The sequence below is a fragment of the Eschrichtius robustus genome, chromosome 1 (assembly GCF_028021215.1).
Source record: "Eschrichtius robustus isolate mEscRob2 chromosome 1, mEscRob2.pri, whole genome shotgun sequence".
NCBI lineage: Eukaryota > Metazoa > Chordata > Mammalia > Artiodactyla > Eschrichtiidae > Eschrichtius > Eschrichtius robustus.
The window spans coordinates 198,554,876-198,567,540 of NC_090824.1; the positions used below are offsets into that span (position 1 = coordinate 198,554,876).

At 51.4% G+C, this 12,665-nt stretch overlaps 1 protein-coding gene across 9 annotated transcripts in view; it reads right to left on the reverse strand.

Annotated features, from left to right (window-relative positions):
• Positions 1-12,091, reverse strand: part of SVIL (supervillin) — a 237,994-nt gene extending 225,903 nt beyond the window's left edge. For 5 of the 9 annotated variants that reach the window (XM_068562693.1, XM_068562721.1, XM_068562711.1 and 2 more), the window contains exon 1: positions 11,790-12,091. The gene's annotated coding sequence lies outside the window, so the exon portion shown is untranslated. Of the gene's footprint in view, positions 1-7,232; positions 7,294-9,701; positions 9,769-10,548; positions 10,628-10,841; positions 10,933-11,789 lie in introns of those variants that run through there. The other 4 variants (XM_068562654.1, XM_068562683.1, XM_068562662.1 and 1 more) reach the window with 4 other exon arrangements.
• Positions 12,092-12,665: the final 574 nt, after the last annotated feature.

Here is a 12,665-nt window from a genome sequence, read left to right on the forward strand (position 1 = left end):
TTATTCATGACGAGTCATGTTCATAGCACTTTAACTGAAACTTCCAGTATTCACTAACAAGAAGGCATTACTCTTAGAAAGAGCTGTTTGTCCTACCACACTATGAATGATACTTTAGGGAATAATAATAATAGTAATAATAACAGGAACCCATCTTGAGAAAAATTATCTGTCTTTTCATCTTTTAAATTGTCTCCACTCTATCTATACAGAAACTAAAAAAAAATATTAAATCCACAGGCATCCTCGTATTTACCTACACTGAGTGAGGATGACTAATTCGGTAAGCCTAAACACAATGGGGGCAACTCCTTCAGAGCTCATTAACTCTCCCCAGCTCTCCCTAGATTCGAAAACAATGCGGAAAGCATTTGGGAAATGGGACACCAAAATGAAATAGAAAAGCCATTCTGGGGTAACTATCAGCAATCCGTGTGGATCTGGCAACCAAAGAGAAAAAGGTTTGGGTGATGATTCTGCAAACACGGCACTTATCTTCATGAAGGAGACTTTTAGCTGAAATGGGAAGTAATGGAGTAGAAAATGTGTACAGTCGGCCCTCTACATCTGGGTTCCGCATCTGCAGATTCAACCAATCGCGGATCTGCATATGCGGGAATCCCGAGAATACCAAGGACAGACTGTATTGCAAACTATGCTTATGGGGCAAAAAACATATAAGTGGGTTTTTAAATGTTAGTGGCTCTACCATCAGATAAAGGATACACTACTACTTGAACCTAGAACCAGTGTCTGTGCTCAAAATGAAAGTGGGAGGTTTTCCACAATAAATTTGCAGTTTCCTCTAAGGTTTTTTTTGTTTGTTTGTTTTTTTCCCAAGAAGCCTAGACATTAGCGATGGAACTAATTTGTTCATGGAAAAAAATAAAGTGCTTTCACTGCCTGCTGTTTCCTTCCAACACTGGGAGAACCAAGTATAGAAAAAAAATGCCACATGATGAAAGCTTTTAGTTTTCTTAAGAAGTGATGAAATTTTAAAAAAAAAACAACACACAGATGTTGGGTTTACATAAATAATCAACTGAAACATTTTTCTACTATATAATTTTCTTGTCGAGCATATAATATGCTTTTCTTTTTCCTGGAAATTCAATGTCAGAACTGTATGACGATGACTGTTTTTCAACAGATAACTGGATAATTCTGGGGTCAGAAGAAGAATATAAACATATATATACATATACACACACACACACACACACACATCTACATATCACATATATGTTACTTAAAAGTCTTACGTCAGATTCATTTTTAGGTATGGGAAGGAAACAGTTTAACATTGCTTGAAATAAGTTCTTTATACTTGAGGTCACGGTCTATCAATTTTTCTAGGAATGTAGGTTCTTAGCCTTTTTCTTACAGCTCTTGGACTTAAAGTCCAACAGATTAAAAATCGCAGCTCTTCAAAAAAGAAAGGATGTTTACCTCCAAATTTTCAAGCATGGAATTTTCTCCTCATGGCACAGAGTTCGGGAACAGAGGACTGTCTTTCCACTTACACTCTTACTAAGAGCCACATCTGAAACCGGACATATAGACACAACCCTGAAGCAGACCATCCTCGTCCAAGTTTCTTCTTGAGCCCCAGAGTGATCCATCCTGAAAGGCCACCCTGGGTCCCCACAAACTCCCTCTGAGAGAAAGCTGGTCCAGCTTCCCTTTCAAGCCTCTCTTTTCCTCCAAGAATCATAGGTTTCACCAACCTGCCTGGCCAGAATTCTTAAAATCACGACTGGGTTTTATCAGAAGTACAGACGTTTGATCCTTGAAAGGCATTGAAGATAAGAGCAGTGTCGTCTACACCACGCTGGGTGTGAAGATGAGACTTGAGGGCTCACACAGATACGCTTCTGATAGTGAGGAAGTCCCTCTTCCCTTCAGCAGGCCTGAAATAGAAGCACTTTCCTCCACCAGACACGGTTGAGAACAGCAAGGCGGACACCAGAGGCTGCTGGCTGCGACACACAGCACCACAAAAAGAGGCAGAGTGCTGTGGAGTACAGTCCCTCCCGGGTGACAATAAGCCTGGCAGCCAGTTTCTGCAAAGCTTGGCAGAGCGAAAAGAAAGCCTCTTTAGAAATACAGTTGGCAAAACACTGAGTATAAAGGACACTCTGAGAAAATGCATAACTGCAGACTCAGAGCCACTGTCTCGACCAGTACATCCTTTATGGGACAGTGGAGGAAGTCTAGATCCCCACTGGACATCTTGTAACCGCATGGCTCTCCAGGCTTTCTTCTTCCTTTCTTACATGCAGCGGTGCAGATGGACACAGAAGGAAAAGTAAACCTACAAGACATTGACCTGGTGTCTCCTTGATTGCATAAAGTTTATGACTTGGGATCTGAATTCAAACCCAGACCTGACTACTTACTGTCTTCTCTCATTTGAGGTACAAAACCTATCAAGGCTTCAGCTCAGAGATGGTGCTGATTCAAAGACGCCCAGCACGTCAAGCCCGATGCATAGAGCCCGACGCACGGTCCCAGCTGGTCCTCGAAGCTACCATAATCAGCAGCATCACCACGCCCACCACTGCATCCCGTGTGCCCCGTTACACCTGGGATGTGCTTCCATCTCACCTACAACACGTTCCCGTGCTGGCAAAGCCATCTCCGACTGTAAGCCCCATGAGGGCAGGATTCGCTCTGTATTCTCAATGCCAAGCCCGCAAGCACGTGCACACACACGTGGTTAACAGACGTTTGCTGACCAAACCAGTGAATGGATCAACAGTCTGACTGATCACTTTCATGTCTTGTTTTCTATATAATCCCAATTTAAGAGACCTTTCCCCAGGTGTTGTTATAGACAGATTACTAGATTAGGTGAACTGAACCTGATGACCACATCAAGATTCTGCTGGATACCAATTACAGAACATTGCTGAAACAAAGATCCCTTGGTCTGGGTGAGTCTACAGGAACATAAGCTCCTATTCCAATGCTCTAAGCAGACTCCCCTATCTACCAGGGCAGAAAAATGGGCTCCCTTTTATTTGGGAAGGTCTAGAAGCAAACTCCATTCTGGCACAGGTAAGCATCCTTTCCCTTTATTTTTCAGAATTAAAAAAAAAAAAAAAAAAAAGGAGAGCAAGGTGCAAGGGCTCCAGGGCTCATGGGGAACACCGCCTAGCAGGGGCCGCACCCCGGACGCTCTCCCTGCAGCCCTGGCTCAAGGCATCCTTCCCCACTGCTTCCCAACAGCCAACCTGTTCTATCCTGACCCTGAGGATACCCCTCCGTGTTCGTAGCTTTGGAGAGAAAAATAAAGAGTCCCAAATCAGGGTGAATCCGTGAAGGATCTCCCCAGACCTCCTCTCCAGCATATTTTCATGGATGAGGGATCACTGATAGGAAATACCCACCATGAGCCTCTAGAACAGCACAGATTCGAGATGACCAATCACTCAGAACTTACACACAAGCCAGACTGGCCACACAGTACAAACTCAACTTCCTTTCAAGATCTTTCAGAAATATAATTTGAAGGGGGGGTGGGGGGGGAAAGCAAATGTTAGTTCTGCTCTGTGTATGTACAATTTCCATTTGCAAGGAAGAGGTTATCCAAAAACAAGCTCATGTTTCAGTGACTTTCACGGCACTGCCATGTGAAAGGAGAGCCAAAATAAATCTCAAAACCATTACCCCCAAAGTTCAACCCTTTGAAACGCCCTGACTTGACCAGTTTCAAGACTGGTGTTTCCCAGTTTCAATTCCAAGAACCACTTTTTTTTTTTTTTTTTTTTTTTTTTTTACAGACATCTAAATAAAAACTGTGACAGTGTATATAATGTATGTCACGATTATACCCGATGCAGGTGACAGCCAAACAGGATTGGCTTGGGACAAAGACAGAAGGGCCTGCAAATTGTGGGTTTGAAAAAATAAAGGAGAAAGAATCTACATCTCAGGAAGCACCGTCAAAGAAGGGGAGGAAGGCCTGTCTATCTGAAAGGGACTAAGAAAGTAAATCTTAACAGTGCTCAGCACAAGAAAAAAAATGTGTCATTATGTGTGGTGACAGATGTTAACTAGACTTATTGTGATCATTTCGTGATACAGACAAGTACTGAATCATTATGTTGTAGGACTGAAGCTGGTATGTCAATTACACGTCAGTAAAACGAATGAAGAGGGTTAAAAAGGGGTGGGGTCGGGGAGGGGAGGAAGAGAGAAAGGGCAGGACAGGAACAAAGCCACGGGAGGCCTGGGGAAGCGCACACACAAAGGGGCAGCAAGGAGCCGAGAGAGGGGGAGCCGTAACAGGGCCGCAGGAGCAGCCGGAGGAAAAGCCGACAGAAGTCAGCAGCAAGGACAGCAAGGGGGAAAAGCCACCCCGTGTCAAAGGGCAGGCTGGCTAGTGGGGGGAAGCAACTAAACACCAAGGACAGATGGAGATAAGGGCATCCAAGGCAAAGCGTCCCTAAGACACCTGACACCAGAGACTGCGCGGCAACAGACCAGGAGCAGGAGGGGCAGGCGTCAAAGAGGAAACACAGGGTCCCAGAAGGAGTGGAAAGCTGCCTAAGTTTGGGGGGTGCTGTTGGAGGCATACGGGGAGCAACACCGTGGCTGCACGGGGCACGCGGGGGAGCCCTGGGCCCAGGAGGGGCCTCATGGCTGCACCCCCAAAGCGCATCACCTTCTTCCTCCTACGGGGAAGTGGCTGCTGCTTCCAGCCTCTAAGCAGCACGATGCTGAAGGCACTACCTAGTCCCCACGACCGAGGGAGCCGGCTCACCTCCCAATGGCCCCCTGTGCAAAGGAGGACGCGATAACTCTGACCACCCGTGAATATCTGACATCCAGCAAGAATGGTGTAGCGTCCAGAGCATCAAACGGGGAGAAATACTTCGATGCAGTTAACGTGAAGTCTCCTTCTGAAAGGAGCTGAGCCGGCTGGAGAAGGATAACAGGTCCAGTTACCATGCTGGGCCTCTGTGTGTCTGCAGGTGTGTGCGCACAGGTGTGCACGTGTGTGATGGGAAGGAGGGGTGACTGTGTGAGAAAGCTGGATGGACCTAGAGATCATCCATCATACTGAGTGAAGTAAGTCAGACACAGACAAATATCATATGGTATCACTTAAGTGTGGAATCGAAAAAAATGATATCAATGGACTTATTTAAAAAACAGAAAAAGACTCACAGACATAGAAAACAAACTTATGGTTACCAAAGGGGAAGGGGAGGAGGGATAAATCAGGAATTTGGGATGAACAGATACACACTACTATATATAAAATAGATAAACAGCAAGGTCCTACTGTATAGCACAGGGAACTCTACTCAACATCTTCTAATAACCTATAATGGAAAATAAGCTGAAAAACAATAGATTTATATCTATCTATATCTGTATCTATATATAGATATATAGATAATATAGAAAACTAAATCACTTTGCTGTACTCCTGAAACTAACACAACATTGTAAATCAACTACAGTTCAATTAAAAAAATACAGGGGAAAAAAAAAAAGAAAGCTGGCAGCTGTGCTCGAGAGCCAAGACTTGAAAACAGAACATGATGAATAAACAATTATAACGTGCAGAGAAGTGTAACAAGGAAGAGAGTTATCCCAGGGAAAGGACCCAGCGAGGACCACTGCAGTCAGCGCAAGTACAGCGAAGTCTCCAGAAGGAGAGGACTCGTCCTCTAGTTTTGAGCAAGCTGACCCTTCCAAGACTTGGCCAGTGAGGGCGCTGAGTTCTGAGGCAGGACCTTGTGATTCTAGCCCTAGCCCAGGCAGGGTTCTCAACGGCAGGCAGAGCCTGTTTCCCCTTCTGTACAATACAGCCCACCCACCCACCCCCGCCCCCGCCCCCGCCCCCGCCCCCAGGTCATCAGCCCTGAGAACCAAACAGAGTTCCTGAGAGTCTCAAAAGAAAATGGCAGCTAAACCAACTGAAGGCCGAAACGTTGTCAAAAATCTAAGATTCCTGTGCAAACGGGATGAAGTAAAAGATATGCGAATGTGTCCATGGCGCCCAGAAGGGGATTAAAGGGCTTAGAATTGTGGGTCTAACTCAGCCACTCTGGGTCGCTGGGTGAGCTGAAGCCACAGCCGTTTCCAGCACAAGAGCCCCTAAGAGTGAGACGAGCATCGGAGTCTGGGGCTTTCACACGTGTCCAAGTGATCGGCGTTTCCTTTATAACCTCTTCTAGAACAAAGGGATTGAAGCTGACTCAGTCCCTGTAAGGGACTGGATTTACGCTTGTAGCTGCTAGAGGCCATTCATTCACCTCCATTCACAGGAATTAGGAGGCAAGATGCTTTCCAGTGCTGGGCAGGACTCGGGGGCCGGGAGGGGGGGGTGTGTGCAGGTAGAGACAGGTGTGTCTACACGCACAGGCAAGGCCTTCTCTTGTTAGTACACGTACTCAACATTTGATCAACCTTATAATGCTTCTTCTATCTTCCTGTACCCAGACCCTCCTCCTCGGCTTTATTTGAGCAGACATGGTGACAACATCAATGGGATTACACAAAAAGCTGCCTGAAGAGGCACTTTCACAAAAAACAGATGCTGCCTCTGTTACAGCCCTCATACTGTACTTGTTTATGTCTGCTGTTTCTGAGCTGTTGCGTCCATCCAGGGCTGGGCCCAAGCCCTTGCTCACCTTCAGGCCTGCTGCCATGTAAACACTCAACCTAAGATTTGCTGAAGTAAAGCACGGGAGCCAAATCATCTCAGATAAGTAACAGCCAAATCATCTCAGATAGGTAACAGTAACAACTTCTTAGGAAACTTGCAGCTTTCTCACAGATAAGGTAAGGGGTGTGGGCAAAGCACCTCCTGGCTCTAACAGATGTAAAATACCCTCATCTTCTGAAAACAAAAGAGCACCATCTGGACACACATTGTAACTTTTATACATTTCACGCAACAGAAAAATGTGTATGATTAACCTTGATGGATAGGGCAATTAAAAAAAGAAACACATTTAGTTTTTAACATGAGACCTGTTCCTTTGTTAGTCAATAAAATAGAAAAGCGACCTAGGTTTTAAGTAGGGAAAAACTATATACACATTGGTCATCCTCAAAAAAACTGTATTCGGGGAAAAAAAATGTTAATTCTGACATTTCCTTTTAAATCTTCTCCCCTGAGAGGCTCTATCTGGAATAACATTGACATAACAGAAACAAACAAGACTCTTTACGATGGCTACAGTTTAACAAAGGCATCTGCGGATTTTTACCTTCCTTGGGGACTGCTCAAAAGCAGAAAACGTAAGCACAGTTGCCCCAGCAGCTGGCAAGTTCTCTCCCATATGCGCAGAAGTTGTGGAACAGCTGGGGAATGCAAGATGCTTTTGAACACGCTGCTATGTGATCCAAAATAACGCTGCCCGTTCATCTTCCCTACAATGGTAGCGACAGCCCAGCGCAGGTCTGGCGCATGCCCTACAGCTGCTTCTTTCTTCCGCCCTGGAAACTCAACAAGTAGCTACAAATGAAGCGCGATGCACAAAAGGGGAGAAACCCTGCCGCTAACCCTTTATGTGCCGTCCCCTGCTTACACGCGCAGATCATTTTGCCATGTGGGAGGAAGCTGCATTTCGAATCCAGATGGAAAATCTATGTTTACCTTTCAAGGGCAATCCCTCCCTGGACTCCATGCCATGCCCTTCTTGGTGACAACTTTCACGATCGGGTGGTGTTTAATAACATTATAATGTTTCCAGTGCTTTCTTTCGCCCTGGATGATTATTTAAAAGACAAATGCAAAATCAAGAACTAGGAAATAGCAACGTTCAGGGGTCTTTCATCAACAACTTGACATAGTATATTTAAAAACAACTATTTCTCCACTTGTTGCTAAATTGAAAAGCTTCCAAGATTTTTTAACATATGAAATAGCTATCCTGGTTGTTGGCTGGTTGTGCAGCTTAACTGGACATAACCAGACCTCTCTATGTCACCTTCCAAATGTTAGTTTGGCAATTTTCAGGTCATACATAGGTCACCGTATCTGAGCAAACAGTTCTGAAATGTTATCTCAAACTCTCCTCCCTCCTCTGTCCATTTCGTGGCTCCTCTTTAAACAGACTCCAGACAATCTTCTATTTTCCAAATAATGGTCCCACTTGCCAAGGTCGGGCCAGCACAATTTTCACAGACGCAGATATTCTCTTTAGTGGTGTCAATGGCTAGTGAACGAACAAAGAGAAGACCTGCTTCCTTTTCTCCAGCTTGTTTGGTTTTGAGCTTGCTTTTTTAAGTCCTGTCATCATGGCTATTAGGATACTGGCTTCAAATTTAAAGGAAAGAGAAATGGCTGGAGGGCTAGCCGCAAAATTACACAGTGGTAACACTAGGAGGAAAGCCCGATGGTTCCGGAGACCCTTGTAAATTCCTTGGGCAACGAGACAAAGTTTTCCATCACTACCACCCTGCCCGCCAACACATGCACACACAGCACTTGCTGACAAGAAGGAAGAATCGCTAAGTGCATCACCTCGCTGTATGAACCAAGAAGATCAAGTTCAACTATCAACTATTTTGCCTCTCTAGACGAGGGAAGGCAAGAAAGAAAGAGTCTGTTCTTAAACATCATCATTATTAGTTAACACTTGTCGGGCAGCTACTACCTCCTAGGCTCTGCGCTACTAAGTACCTGATATGAATGACCAAATCTAAGCCTTGCAGCTTGAAACCAGGTGCTGCTGTGATTATTCCTGCCCTGAAAGAGGAAAGTGAAGCTCAGAGAAGCTGAGCAGCTTGCCCAACGCTACAGACCTATAAACGGTGGAGGCGGCATTCGAAGCCCGCCCTTAATCATCATGCCTCACTGTCTCCACAACTGGCCCTGCCCTAGGACATTCTGAGTCAGAAATGTCATACCAGGGTTTCAAACAACATCTTTCTTTAAGGCGAAACACTTTCAGTACATTCAAGACAACACCACCGCCCCATATTATAAACTTGAGCTCAACATTGTCTAAAGATGTGGAGATGATCTCAGATGTCTAAAAGGAATTCTAGAGTCATAACCCATCAGGCAGTTAATGAAGGTTGGCTGCATTTCCAAGGCATTTTAAACACACATTCAGGGAGGTGGCAAAGTCACAGAACTTAGACAGGGTAGGCAATGCTGTTCTTTCCTGCAGGGAAGGCCCACAGAGCTCCGAGCTACACAGAGCTCCTGACCCCAGGCCCACCTGCCTAATGAGACACCACACAAAGCAAAGGACAGCTGTTTCTGACTCTCTTTGGAGCTGTCAGATAATTCTAAGCGGTTTTACTTGTCTTCACATACCTTAAGCTTTAAACTAAGAGTTGGGGGACTTCCCTGGGGGCCTAGTGGCTAGGATGCTGGGCTTTCACTGCCGTCGACCAGGTTCAATCCCTGGCTGGGGAACCGAGATGCCACAAGCTGTGCAGCACGGCCAAAATAAATAACTAAAAAGAAATAAACTAAGAGTTGGTTTCGTTGAGGCCTTGAGCCACAGAAAAGTCAGCCACAGGTCAAGGTCAATCTAACCCTAATAACGAACACGATCAAACCGAACACCTGGGGTTACAGCCTGTACCCGGACTCTTCAATCAGCAACCCATAACAACTTTTCGGGAACGTCCTTTGGCATAGAACTGGGACGAGCAAACATCACCCTTTGGAGCAGGACAGACTCTTGGTCCCAGAAACCTCTGTAAGCCTGTTTCCTCACCTGTGAAATAGAAATCACCGCTCTGGAGGGGGCTGGGAGGGTTCAAAGCGAATGGTGAAGAGCTTTCCCAAGTGGATACAAGATTCTCTCATACAGAAGGCCTTTCCCTACTTCAGAAGGGAGTGAAGGCAGATAAGATAAGAAAACGTGAATTCTATCCACTGATAACCGCGGGATAAGGTTTCACACCAGACCGGAGCGCCCCAAGTTTCTCTTGGGCAGAACCCCCTCTGGGTCCAGCTCCCGGGAAACGTCTGTCGCGCAGGGGAGACGGTGCCCCCGCCATTCCAATGACAGACTCGTGCCTAAGTCTGGGGTTTGCATAACCTCGGGGGAGGGGGCGGGGGGAGGACAAGGAGCGCTCCTTTCTCGCCGCTGTCCTCTCCCCTTCCGCGGAACTTCCAATGGCAACAAACTGTCAAGGCTGCACCGGAGCTGCACTGCCGAGGCCAGAAGCGCTTAAGCCCGCACCTGACCCAGACTGCGGCCTGGACTGGAGCCGCCGGGCCGCTAACTCACAGGAATGCAACCACCGCCTCCTGGAGCTCCCCTCCGGGCGCCCCGGGCCGCCGCTGTCACCCCGGCACTAAGCCCCGCCCTTCCGGGAGCCCGCGGGGAGGGGCGTGGCCCGGCGGGCCGGCCGGGCGCGCGGCGCGGGGACCGTGCGCCCGCGGGGGCCCTGCGGCGGCGCGACCCTGGGGCCCGGGCGGTGGGGAGGGCAGGCCGGCAGTGTCGCAGTTCTACGCACACGCGTGTCCCTCCCCAGGCCGCCCCTCCTGCCCGCCTAACCGGCCGCCCCGCTAACTTCCCGAAACTCCGCGGAGGGAAATCCTGAGACAGCCGGTACCTCCGGACGGCGCGCGCCGGGGACGGAAGTGGGTGGGAGCGGCGGCCGCGCCGCGCCTTTGTTGCTGCGCCGGGACCCCGCGGGCCCCCGGGAGCGCCCCATCGCGGCGGCCCGGGGATCGGTCGCCCCTCCCCGCTCGCCGCCCCCGGCAGGACCGCCCGGAGCCCGAGCCTAGCTGACCCCACCTCCGGCCCCCGGAGGAGGGCGCGCCGCGGCGCGTCCTAGTGTCCGCCGGCCGGAGCCCGGCGCGGCCGTGCCCGCCCTCGGCCACCGCGCGAAGGGACGCTCCTCACCTTCTTTCCGAGCTTTCCCCAGACCTCCGGGGGCGCGATCGCCGCTCCCCGCCCGACAGCAGCTGGGCAGCCCCGACCCTCGGCAGCGCCACGGCCACTCCCTGACTCCTTTCACAGAGCGAGGACCGGGTCCCCCTCCCGAGATGATTCACTGCTCCTCACCTGGAGCCTCGCTCGAGTCCCCTCCCCTCCGCCGGTCCGCGCGACGATCGGGAGCGGGCGCCCTCTGCCGGGCCACCCGGCCGCAGCTCCCCGGGCCGGAGTGGGCCGGGAACATGGAGCCCGGCCGAGCGCGGGGACCCCCGCGGCCACCCCGCGGGAGCAGGGGCCTTTGCGCCGGGACCGTCCCGGGCCGCCACGCCCGGGCTGGGCCCGACCTCGGGCCAAGAGGACCAGAGCTGTCCCTGAGCCCCGGGGCCACTGCGCGCCCAGAGTCACCCCACTCGCGGGCCGGCCGGTCCAGCCCTGCCCCCGGGAGGCGTCCCCAGGAACCCGCCATCAATCGCGTGCGCACGACCAGTTTAAAAGCCCCGGAAAGTCAATTTCACTGTGTGAAAACAAAGTTTGGGTCCTCGTTCCCAGTAGCCCTCTTCCGCCCGAATTAAAGGGACGGAGGGCAGGGCAGAGGCCTGTCACACACCCCCGGGTCCTAGGACTTGGAAGACGCTTGGGGCGAGCTTCAGGGACAGTCGCAGCCCGGGTGGAGCCCCAGGTCGGCCGGCGCGTGGCCCCCCGGCCGGGGGGTGTGGCTGGCCCATGACTCGCTCTTTCGCCCGGGTAAACACACTTCCAGCAGGTGAGCCCGCCCGCCCCCCGCCTCCGCCCTGCGCCAGGTCCTGGGTGCAAGTGTGAAGGGGGACCAGGGGGAGCCGAGAAGACACCCACGCGCGAAGGGCCGCGTCCCCCGCCGAGCGCGTCCACGCGCGCACCCCGCCTCCCCGCACTCACCTGGCCCGCGGGCTCGCCCACCTGCCGGCCGGCAGCCGGCGCCCAGCTCCCCGCGACGACGACGGTGGCGGGGGGCGCACGCTGGTCCCCGCGCGAGCTGGCTCTCGGCGAGGGACCCGGGAGAGTCTGTCCGGCGCCCCGGCGCCGCAGCTGCCCGAGCAGACAAGTTGCGAGGTGGCTCAGGGCCGAGCGGGCGCCTCCGTCCCCGAGTGCGGGCGCGCGAGTCCCGGCGCGGCGGGCGGGCGCCGGGTAGTAGTTGTAGGGCCCCCGGGTGTCGGCCGCCGGGCGTTCTGAGTGGCTCGGACCGCGAGCCAGGCTGGCGGGGCCGGCGCGACCCACCCCCTCGGCACGCGCACGCGCCGGCCCGGGGACGCGCACGCGCGCGCGCGCCCGGCGGCTCCGGGGCCCCGGCGTTCGCCGCGCTGCCCGCGCTCCAGTCCCGCGTGTGGCCCGAGGGGCGCCGCTCACCTTAGAGACCCCGAGCGGGCGCCCTGAGTGCCCAGCAGATGCAGGGATAAAACCCTCCGGCGTGTGCGAAGGTTGTAGCCACAGGCGCTCCGGGCCAGTTGTCAAGGAGACCGTCCTGGCCCCGCGGCTCACAATTGTGAAAAAGTCACGTCACCCTCCGACCTGGCCGTCTTGACGGGGGACCAACCCCTCTCTCCGTGGTTCTCACACTTCACACTTCCGCGGGTCAGAATCGCCCGCCCACCTGAGATTAGTCACGACCCAGAGTGCTAGACCCTCCCCCCTTTCTCATTCTTTACATCTGCCAGGTGAGGCTCAGGCAGCTGTGCAGACTAAACAGTGGAGGTGCGTGAAGTACTTGGTAATCCGCAAAGCAGTAGCTAAACGTGAACTTGGGAAATCCACTCG